Source organism: Erythranthe guttata, chromosome 3 (assembly GCF_056151865.1).
Source record: "Erythranthe guttata isolate IM_541 chromosome 3, IM_541, whole genome shotgun sequence".
NCBI lineage: Eukaryota > Viridiplantae > Streptophyta > Magnoliopsida > Lamiales > Phrymaceae > Erythranthe > Erythranthe guttata.
The window spans coordinates 3,475,286-3,486,727 of record NC_142535.1 but is presented as its reverse complement, the minus strand read 5'-3'; the positions used below and the strand labels follow the sequence as shown (position 1 = coordinate 3,486,727).

General features: G+C 33.2%; 1 long non-coding RNA gene across 1 annotated transcript; it reads right to left on the bottom strand.

Moving 5' to 3' along the window:
- Positions 1 to 10,001: 10,001 nt before the first annotated feature.
- LOC105973930 (uncharacterized) lies at positions 10,002 to 11,110 on the bottom strand. The gene is made up of 2 exons (XR_001174296.2): positions 10,596 to 11,110; positions 10,002 to 10,274 (listed from the first exon to the last, which is right to left on the bottom strand). It is a non-coding gene; the product is annotated as an uncharacterized LOC105973930 (long non-coding RNA).
- Between the last annotated feature and the right edge of the window lie 332 nt (positions 11,111 to 11,442).

Genomic DNA, 11,442 nt, shown 5'->3' with positions numbered 1-11,442 from the left:
CTCTAGGCTCACTCTTTTTTTCTCTCTCTATAATGTGGTGTTAGAGCTCTTCACCTGCCCATCATTATATAGCATAGGATTTCTTCTCTCTCACAAGTCATCTTCCAATCACTGATTTTCATTATTTTATTATTTTTCTTTTTCTTTTTGTTTGACATTTTGTTTTGGGTCCCACACATATATGTCATATAGAAATAGAATTGTCCCATACGATCAATAAATGGTTTTGAAACAAAATTTTTTTTCCCGGCTACTGGACTGTCAATCAGGCAATGTGAACAGAGCTTGAGTTGACTCAAGTTCATATGTTATCGCACTTCATTACATTAGACTCAAACTTATATACTGTTGGGTTTCATTTACTAAAGGTTTAAACTCGACTTATGTATTTTTTTTTTCAGATTTTGGGATTTATATTCGCTTATATCGAACAATATACAAATTACATATTTTATAACTTTGCAGACGAAAGCGTTCAAAAAGAAAAATAACATTCGCATCAAAAGACCAAAACTTAAAATATTCATGAAGAGCAAAATAATATAGAAACCATAGATACAAAATAAGATGAAAACAATGTATATTCCTTGAAACAAATGAATTTTAAAGTCACAAATATTTAATAGTTAATTAACTAATTATATGACCAAAAATTTATCATGATTTCTAAGTGAAAAAACATTAAACAATTACAAGTTACTCTAAATATACTTTCAAATCTTTTCTAGATGTATATCATTAAAATAGTAAATATATTATATTTTTATTATTAATTTAATCGGGTCGGTCTGATTTGGGTTGAACTAGTAGGCTCAAAGTCGGTTCATAATTAAATCGAATTTAATGGCTCAAACTCGATTCACCTCACTAAAAATTAGATTCAGCTCAAATATAATTGGGTCGAGCCATCGAGCTGCGATTAGGCCCGGCTCAATTGCTTGTCCTATCCACTATTATGCAAAAAAATTCTCAATATTTGTGTCATTTGAAGAGGTAAGTGAATCGAGCTCGAATTTGAATCGATGCATCCGATTGAAGTGTTCTCGAACTTCAAAACAATTTTATTGGTTTCAACAAATTACACAAGAACTTTTATAAATATATTATTGGTTACTCCCTCTGTTCCACAATAACTATCTATTTTTTCAATATTATTGTCACTTTAAATTTCCAATAATTCCTTAAATACATTTTTTCCGGTTTCTACCTTATTAACGCAGCTCAAAACATTAATTCTCTCTGTTGGCACCAAATTTCCGTTTGTGAAGATTGAAGAAATCCGCCATACGTGGAAATTAAAGATTGGCAAAGATTTATTTTCCATGTTTATTTTGGAATTAATTAGAGTCCTATTCTTGTTATATTTTTATTAGGACTTAGATTTATTTCCATGTATTATATTCTAGTTAGGTATCTTTTGTACTTATCTAGAATAGAAGTAGAAATCAACTAGAATTCTATTACCTAGTTAATCGATTTCTTAGGGCTCAAGTTAGGTTTAGGGTGGTGGATTTCGTGCCTATATAAGGCCCTCAACCTCATATGAGTCCCATGGAGCTTTAATAAGAAAAATCCCAGCATAAAGGCTTTGAAGGGTGCAGCCCGTGCTGCAGCCCTGTCTGCACGGCAGGTGTGGCAACAGAACATGTTTCTTCTACCAGGCCATAAAGAAGATCGGCGTTTCGGGAGAAGTGCTTAAAAGATCTCGGGAGAGGTCGATCCGCCGTTTGAAGGAAGTTCAACATTGGAGGAAGTCCAAGAGTGCGGAGGAGGAATTGCTTTGATTATCAACAAGTTCGAGTCGTGTGCAAGAACGGCGTATCACATAAAGAGGGAGTCTTTAGTGTTTTATTAAGTCCTATTAATGTACACTTAAATCTGAACTAGTTTTGCAAGTCCTCGTGGATGTAGGGTACATTTGTATCCGAACCACATTAAATTGTTGTGTTCTTTATTCTGCTTTTCGTAGATTTATTACTGTGACAACACAACAATTCTGTTACGTCACCTAATGTCGTAACATGTAGTCTGTCTCAACAGATGAGTGGACTTTGATAGGCATTCAAATTCAACAATCTCTTATAAATCATTAAATGATAAATGTTGTTTTAGTCATTTTTACGTGATTTTTCTAAAATCGAGCTACATTTATTGAGTTTATTAATCTTTGTAAAAACTGAAAAGAGACACTTATTTATGAATAGAGAAAATATTAATTGACTTGAATTTAAATTTGTGTTTATTATGTTCAATGAATCGAGCTCAAAAATGAAAAATGCATACAAACACCAACTCATGTTAATTAAATACCAAATAATTAAATTTATATTTAAACGTAGCACTTAAATTAATTGTTTTAAGCTTTGACAATTAGTTAGCGGCATGATTAAGAGTATTATACAATATCCTTTTGTATGATTGAAATACAACCAAAAAAAATTATAATATTTTAAGTCAAAATGTATAATATGATATCCTTAGTAGTGACACTAACACAATTAAAAATTAACAATAATTCAATAGTAATTAAGTGGATTAGGCTCAATTTAATCATAATTAGGTTGTGATAATGACATTGGAGGAGAGGAAACGTATGGATGACTAGTGATTACGCTTCAAGGCTGCCATTTTTAATAATTACGTGGATTCAACGATTAAACTACTACCTGTTTTATACCACGATTAGAGTAATCCTAGTTAGCTGGCTCATCGTGCATTAATTTAGGTATGTATTTTCGATTGATATTTTGGGGCAAATTGTATATAACTGGATTTAAATGCACATATGTTTAGATAAAAACAGATTCGTAATTCATTTAATTTCAACGCATTTTTTTCTTCTAAAGTACTCCTTATGATATAGTTTAAATTACTTTCATCTATTAAAATCTAACATTACTAATGTTACATGTTGACCCCAGATTCGTGTTTCTTCACGCAGCTCATCTATCTGCACTTTATTGAACTTAATTCCTCCAATCCTGAACTCCCTTCAGATGACGAATGACTCTACTGAGATTTTTACAACAAAGATGTATGTGTCGCCACAATAGCAACGAGGACACAATACTGCTCCACAGAATACCCTAGCAAAGTCTGAATACTTTGATCTGTTAGTGTCTTTAGAAAACCAAATTCTCAAGTCAGCTGTTCCATTGACATATCGAATGATACGTTTTATATAAGTCAAATGACTCTCCTTAGAATTTACTTGGTACCTAGGACACACAACTACACTATAATAAGTGTCAGGTCTACTCACAGTAAGATTAAAAAAAAACTTCATATCATACTCCTATACGGTTTTGGATCAACGATTGTGCCTGCATCACAGTCTTGTCCCAACTTATCATTTGTACTCATGGGAGCTTTCAGAAACTTTGCCTTTTCTAACCCAAATTTGTTCACCAGATTCTTAACGTATGTGCTATGTGATCTCACTTTCTAGTTGTTTCCCTGTATCCAAGAAAGTATGTTAGTTCACCTACCATACTCATTTCTAGTTCTTTTGACATCTCAACAACAAACTCATCCTTTTTGTTACTATAAATAGATCCAAAAACAATATCATCCACATAAATTTGAGCTATGGGAAACTTATTTTTTATTTTCTTTACAAATAAGGTTTTATCCACTCCCGCTCTTCTATAATCTTTTTCAAACAAAAAAAAGTTGTGAATCTTTCATATAGGAAGAATATAATTGGAGAAGGAGATAAATAATACTTAATAGAAAACCCCCATTGTATTATGGGTTGATTTACATGGAATATATATTGAGAAATAATACGAGCTAATAGAGTTTCACTAGGTAACTAGATCCTAACTAATCTAGGTAACTGAATCATACTAGAATCGTAATATTACAAGATATCTATAACTCAAATAATATAATATATTATAACACGCCCCCGCAGTCGAAACGTGACGAACGTGAAGACTGGACAATCACTTGCTAACACGCTCCCGCAGTCGGAACGAATAAACACCAAACGTGAAGACTGGACAATCACTTGCTAACACGCTCCCGCAGTCGGAACGAATAAACACCAAACGTGAATACTGGACAAGAATCCGCGAAATCCAGCAATGGTGAAATCCTTTGTGAAAATATCTGCCAAATTGATAAAACCAAAATAGAAAGAAGAAAACAACGGGGAGGAAATAAATTGCTTTTGCAAAACTATTTTTTTTTGTTTGAATCGAGATAGAAAAGAGAGAGACTTTGTGTAGAGATATATGAGAGGGGGGAGAAGAATAATTAAAAGTAGGATAGAGATTAAAGAGAGAGAAAAAAGATTAACCGACTAAGAAGAAGAAGAAGATGATATCAGAAAAGAATATAGTTGGAAGAAAAGAGTACTACCACCGGGGGAGGGAGGAAATTTGGGTGGTGTTCATGGATATGATAGAAAAAGATCTCGAAAAAGATAGAGAAGATGCACCACCGGGGGAGGGAGAAAATTCGGATGGTGTTCATGGAAAATATAGAAAAAAGAAAGTTATTAGATTACCACCGCCGGGGGAGAGAGAAAATTTGGTGGTCACCGCCATGGAGGAGAAAGGCGGCTAGGTTAAAAAAACCTGGTGCTCTGATATCATATAGGAAGAATAGAATTGGAGAAGGAGAGAAATAATACTTAATAGAAAACCCCCATTGTATTATGGGTTGATTTACATGGAATATATATAAATAAATAATACGAGCTAATAGAGTTTAACTAAATAACTAGATCCTAACTAATCTAGGTAACTGATTCATACTAGAATCCTAATATTACAAGATATCTATAACTCAAATAATATAATATATTCTAAGATTTCATACCAAGCACAAGGGGCTTGTTTCAAACCATACAAGGTATTTTTGAGTCTATACACATGATTGGTTTTACGAGAATCTTGAAAACCCTTTGATTGTTCAACAAAGACTTCATCATTTAGAAAAAAAAAACATTTAAATAATCACTCTTAACGTCCATTTGAAATAACTTGAGTTTTAGAACACATGACACAACAAGTAAGAATCTTATGGACTCGTTGAGCAACAGTGCCAAACGTTTCATCAAAATATACTCCTTCAATCTGAGTATATCCTTGAGCAAATAGCCTAGCATTATTACTTGTTATGTTTCCAAACTCATCAGTTTTATTCTTAAGACCCCATTTGGTACCTATGACATTGACAATGTCTGGTTGTCGAACAAGTTCCCACACATCATTCGGAGAAAACTGCTCGAGTTCTTCTTGCATGGCCAAAATGCAATAATTCATCAAGAATTGCTTCTTTGATGTTCTTAGGTTCAATACTATAGGTGAAACAAGCACACCTGGCCATTATTGAGGGACTCATATCGCCTAATTCCATTGGCATTGGGAAGTTATTTCAACGGGCTACAACTCTTATCTCACACAAACTATTTCAATGGGCTAAAACTTTTATCTCACGCAATTTTTTCAAATTCGGACTCTAACATGGTAAAAATCGAATAACAGATCCTGGTGGGGAAAAGTTGCGGAAATTGAATCCTATTAGGATTTTCAGTACTTCTTTATCAAGAAACGCCTATAAGAACAACAAATCTCTACACCATAAACACAAAATTTTAGAGCAACTAGTGAGACACGAAGAACGATTATTTTTCGTACAAATTATGAGTAACTAAGTTTTTATTGTAGGATTTTATTCAAACCTTATATGGGATCTGCGAACCTGTTTTCCATGATTTTATGCAAGTTTTAAACCCGAACTATTTCTTCTACTTGTTTTATTAAGTGCATGAATGTGCCCAGTTTCTATTTCATACTTGTTATTATTGAATTGGAATCGGAAGATCGGTTTAATAATATAATTTGGTATATCATAGCAATATAATTAACACGTTAGGTAGCCATGATTGAAATTTATGCTTAATGTTTTGTTCTTAATTGAATTGCATAGGAATATAGTAATTTGTTCTTAATTGAATTGCATAGGAATATAATAATTTGTTCTTGAATAATAGATTCGTAATACACGCTGAAGCGGATTACGATTAAATTAACATCTTATGTTAGTAATCCGAGTTAAATAACTTGCATAATTGAAGGAAAATGATAAATCAATAATCACATAGGGGGAATATAAAATCTTAGGCTTGTTTATTTTCGATAAATCTTCGTGCTTATTTGTTTATTTGTTTTTACTTTCTATTTGTGCTAGAATAATTTAGTTCAATTTAGTTTAATCAACTTCAAATTCGACTGTGTACGGTGGACCTAAATATAATTGTGATAGCGTTTAGGAGTAGATCGATAGTTGAATCTTTCTCGTAAAATCGATACTTAAACTTCATAGTCCACTATATTACTTGTTCGATACGTGTACTTGCATCTTACTGTATTCGTGAAAGAAAATATATCGTAATAATCACACAAGGCAAATGAAAAAGAGAAAAATGTCAAGTACATTACAGCTAATATACACAAACCATACTCAAAACTAAATGCTTGTCAACGCACCAACTGTTAAGTTACTTAAACGAAGTGTTGACAACTCAATTGATTATTAATTAATATATATATCAATAATTTGTTTAGTGGGAGTACTATTTTTAATGAGTTGACTAAAATATGGTGCCAGATGAGATGGATTTGAATCTCCAATCTCGACTTATTTCAACTTTTGTGTGTATATGTGTGTGCTGGCATCGTGCCTTGTATTCTGACGCAATTTTTAATTTACCTTAGAAATGTATTATTTCGGTACTTGGAACCCTAAAAAAATCATTTATGTCACTTTGCATCATTACAATATGTTTAATCGTTCAAATTGCACCCTAGTTTATATTCCGTCCTGCATTTTCATTGTTGGCCTATTTTCTGATTGTCAACAGAGTTATTTTCGCTCGAAAGTACATTAGCCCTTTGCACCTTGAATGAAAAATCAATTGAATAGGCAAAAATGACCATGTTGACGATTAAAAAATAAGTTACCAATGAAAAATTATGGCCACGGAAAATATACTAGGGTGCACTTGGACGATTAAACATGTTTTGATGGTACCAAAGGCTATTAATTATTTTTGAACGTGCAAAGTAGCAAAATGGTACATTTCAACGGTTCAAACTAGAATTAAGCCCGGATATTATTATTGTACTATTTGAATTCATAATCAAGTTATCTTTATTTTACTTATTTTAGCAGAAACATTTATAATTGCAAATATAATTCAAATTTCAAACTATAAAATTACGGAAGATTATTATTATTTGGGCTTATTTTATATACACCTCTAGATGTCAAATAAATTATGCCCATGCGGAAATCATCCTTAGACATACTCCCTGAAAAGGTGAAAGTACTATACTGCCCTCATATGTAATTTTCGCCCAAATTGCATTCAACATTTCTCGTCCTGCATTTAGCATTTTTACTAATTTATTTAATTTTTTTTAAACATGTTTGTTTATTTTATTTTATTTTTTATATATATAATATTTTTATTATTTTTTTAAATTTTTTTTTTATAAAATTGATTTGTTTACTGTACTGAAAATAATTACATGTGTAACTGTAGTAAACTATAGTCATTCGTAGTTATGTTTTTTTTATCCGAAATTTTTAGCCGACCAGTTATGCACACGCACGAATATTGGCTTATACAAAAGAAATTCATATACCCCAACAACAAAAAATTATAATTTCAATATTTATATTATAAATCGCCTCATAACCAACAAATACAAATCGAAAAAACAAAAGTATATGCATATGTTACAACATGTTACTATATGTAACTAGTAGTGTATAGTAATGTACAATAACGTATACAGTTTGTGGAACACTGTAACTTGAAGCAAATGTAACCTCAACCAATTTTTTGACACCTTCAAGGAGACGATCAATTGCTTCCATTAAGCTGCAATTGAAAAATTAAAACAATTTTTTGTTTTATTTTAGTGCAAATCAACAAAAAATGTAGAAATATTAAAGCACTCAAAAATCAACAAATACTAAGAGATCGAGAGATAGAGAAAAAGAGGCCATACCTGCAAATTTTAGACCAAACCGCCAATGACTCCTCACCCCAAGCGCCTCCTACCAAAACCCTAGCCGCCGCTAACTACCCAAGGTACTGCGCTCGCAAATGAAAAGAAAATATAGAAATAAATCTGAAAAAAAAAATGAACGACACTGCCATCAGAATATAGATCTCGACGAGAGGAATCCAACAGTGAGTAGCCCGTTATATTCCGACTGCCGAAACACAAATTACACCTCCAACAAGACCCACCGTCGTCGAAATATGCGCCGACTGTAAAACAATTGCAGAAACAGATCGAGATCTTGAAACTGTATGAAATCAGCATCAGAAGAAAGAGTCCGACGGGAGAATTCTAACGGTAGTCAAACCATCGAATTTCGACCACCGGAGAGAGAGTTATGACTCCGGGAAGCAAGATCGCCGGTTGGAGATCTATGGGGTGGGATTTGAATCTGGAAACTTTGAGAGGAAAAGGGAAACGACTGTAAGTTGACTCTGGTTTAAAACTTACTTTAAAAGGGCATTTTAGGTACTTCAAAATTGACCAGGGGAGTATGTCAAATTATTATCATAAGGGAGGGTGTAATTCGTTTGGTGGTTAGTTATATTAATTTCCATATGAGGGGTTCCTAAAATAATCCTTATATTATTTTATTTCATTACTTTTTTTTTTTTAAATTTTAAACATAGGGAAAATTAGCAAGACCACCTCCCTATCTAGAAAATATGTGGAAGGAAAATCCCCCTCAAAAAAATAATTAAAGAAAACCCCTTTAGCTCATATTCCGTCAAAATGTTATTTTTGTATTTCCAATAATACCCTTATTTGATTATAATAACTAAATTCTTAACCATTGTGCCGTCTTTTTTTTTCTCCCCATCCGAATCTCACCATCCTCCCTCCACTCCGCCACCACTACCATCACCGCAGCCCAAATCCAAGCGCCTTTGAAGTCTGCGTCCGAGACTATGGTGACGACGCGGTGGAGAGGATTATGCGATGGCGGTATTTCTTCGTAGGCGGAGCCGTATGAGAATCCGGTGAGGCAAGCGGAAGCGATGTTGGGGAACGGCGGAGTAGCATACGGTGGAAGAGAAATCAGGGCGTTGTTGTTGTACTGGCTAACATGCCAACAGAATGCAGGTTATGATTTTTTAATTTAATTTTGCTGCCTCTATTTGGATTTAGCGGTGGTCGTGAAGAAAATTGGATTTGGGTGGCTTTGTTTAGGTGTTTTTGGTGGTGGTGATTCTGTTTGGGTTGGTGGTGCGGGTTGTGATTTACTTTATTTGTAATAAAAAAAACCGTTAGAATATGGAAGTGGGGTGGTGATGGTATGGTGTGGCGGCGGCGTGGTGACTATGAGGAGCAAATCTTGATTTTTTTAGGTAGATTGGGCGGAAGACGTCGCGGGAGGAAGTCTGCAGAGGTCAATCGACTACGTTTTGGTAGTCGATTAAGTTAATTTACTACGTTTTGGTGGTCGATTAAGTTAATCGACTATGCTTTGGTAGTCGATTCAGTGTTAATCGAATACGTTTTGGTAGTCGATTAAGGTAGTAGACTTCAGTTTTTAATTCTTTTGTGGATTTTTGTGTATATTCCGATTTGTATAAATCAATTATATTATTTGTTTTGTATAAAAATGTTGATTTTCGCTTTTATGTAGTTGTGCTTTGTTATTTTTAGTAGTCAGTTTCTTAATCGACTATGCTCCATAATCGATTAATATACTTGATATGGAAAAAAAGTTAATAAATGAAACAAAAGTTTAAAAAATTAAAAAATAAAAAAAAAAGTAAAAAATACAATGTGCTTAACAAAAAAACCAAAACGCCTACCAAAATTTAACAAAAACTGCTACAAAAAATCAAAATCAGCGAAAACCAACTAAAAATTCTAAGAAACTACTAGAACAAAAAAAACTACAAAATTATCGAAAACTACTAAAAGCATACGTAATCCACGACAAACTTATCGAAAACCACTGAAAACATACGTAATCCACTTTAATAGTGATGTAATCCACTACAAACAAATCGAAATACACTAAAAGCATACGTAATCCACGACAAAATTATCGAAAACCACTAAAAACATACGTAATCCACTTCTGACACAACTCAATATAACAAACCAAAAAACATAATCTACTATTTGAATCGCCTTGGTGGCGGCGCCTACATTGCCTTGGCGTCGTTATGTGGATCGCCACCAATGATCTCCCCTTGAAAAATAGCCAATAATCTGAGAACAAGACATCAAAACTCTAGGCAAAAATTCAGAGCACATAAGCTCTAAAAATTATCGAAACTAATGAAGTAATTGAGAATCTTCAAAATTGAAATTGGAAATTAAGAGAGACCATGTGGAACTCCATCATCCACTGTACATGAACAAAGAAAAGTCATCTATTTTTCTCTGTCTCTAACAAAAAAATCAAAACCTTATCCAAAATCAAGAAAATTGATGTAGACAACAAAAGGAAGAATTAAGAAAAAATAAATAAATAAATACGAAACAAAATACAGAAAAAAAAAAAAAATCATATTTTCAGGATTGGTGTACCGTAGATGCAAAACCAGATTTTGCGTAGTCAATTGCAACCCTTTTTGTGCTGACCATATCCATCGTCAATGGCATCGACAACTGAAAGTGAAGGCACCGAACAAACCAAAAAAAAATATCCTAATGCAGATTATTGAGATTACCTCAGCAGCGAGGTACTCAATGGATCCATATTTGGCAGCCGAAAACAATTTTCGTCGTCCTTGGAGAGCGAGAACAGATCGGAGGTCGTCTTCGAGGCGGTGAAACGAATTCGTCAAAGGGGATGATGGGGGATCGTCTAATCGGATTTCCATGAACCTCGGTGGCGACGAGATATGCGAGTGTTAAACTGTGCAGGTATTAGTTTGATTAAGGGTATAACCGTATTATAAAATTTAATATTAGATTATGGATTTATCTTATATTGGAGGAAAAAAAAGGATCCCCTCTAATAGTAAATGTCATATGAGGGGGGTTTTGTCAAATAATTCCTTGATTATAATCTCAATAATTAAATTAAGGGCAAAATTCACTTTGCACCCGTGAAGTATGGTATGTGTCATACTCACCCCTCAATTACAAGACGTATTAAATATCCTTCAATTTTTTTGGGTCAAACTTACAAAATTGTAAAGACATTAGTTTTGTAATATTTTCTTGAGTAATTACAATCTTACCCCCACCTTTAGTCTAGGGTAAATATATGTGAATTTTAGTACTTATAAATATTTCAGCCAAAATACAAAATACAAATTAAAATCCCTATGTACATCATTTTTTCTCCAATATAATTCATCTTGCAAAAGGTACTTGGATGACTATTTAAGCAATTGTTTAACTTATTTTAATATTTTATTAAGTTGGG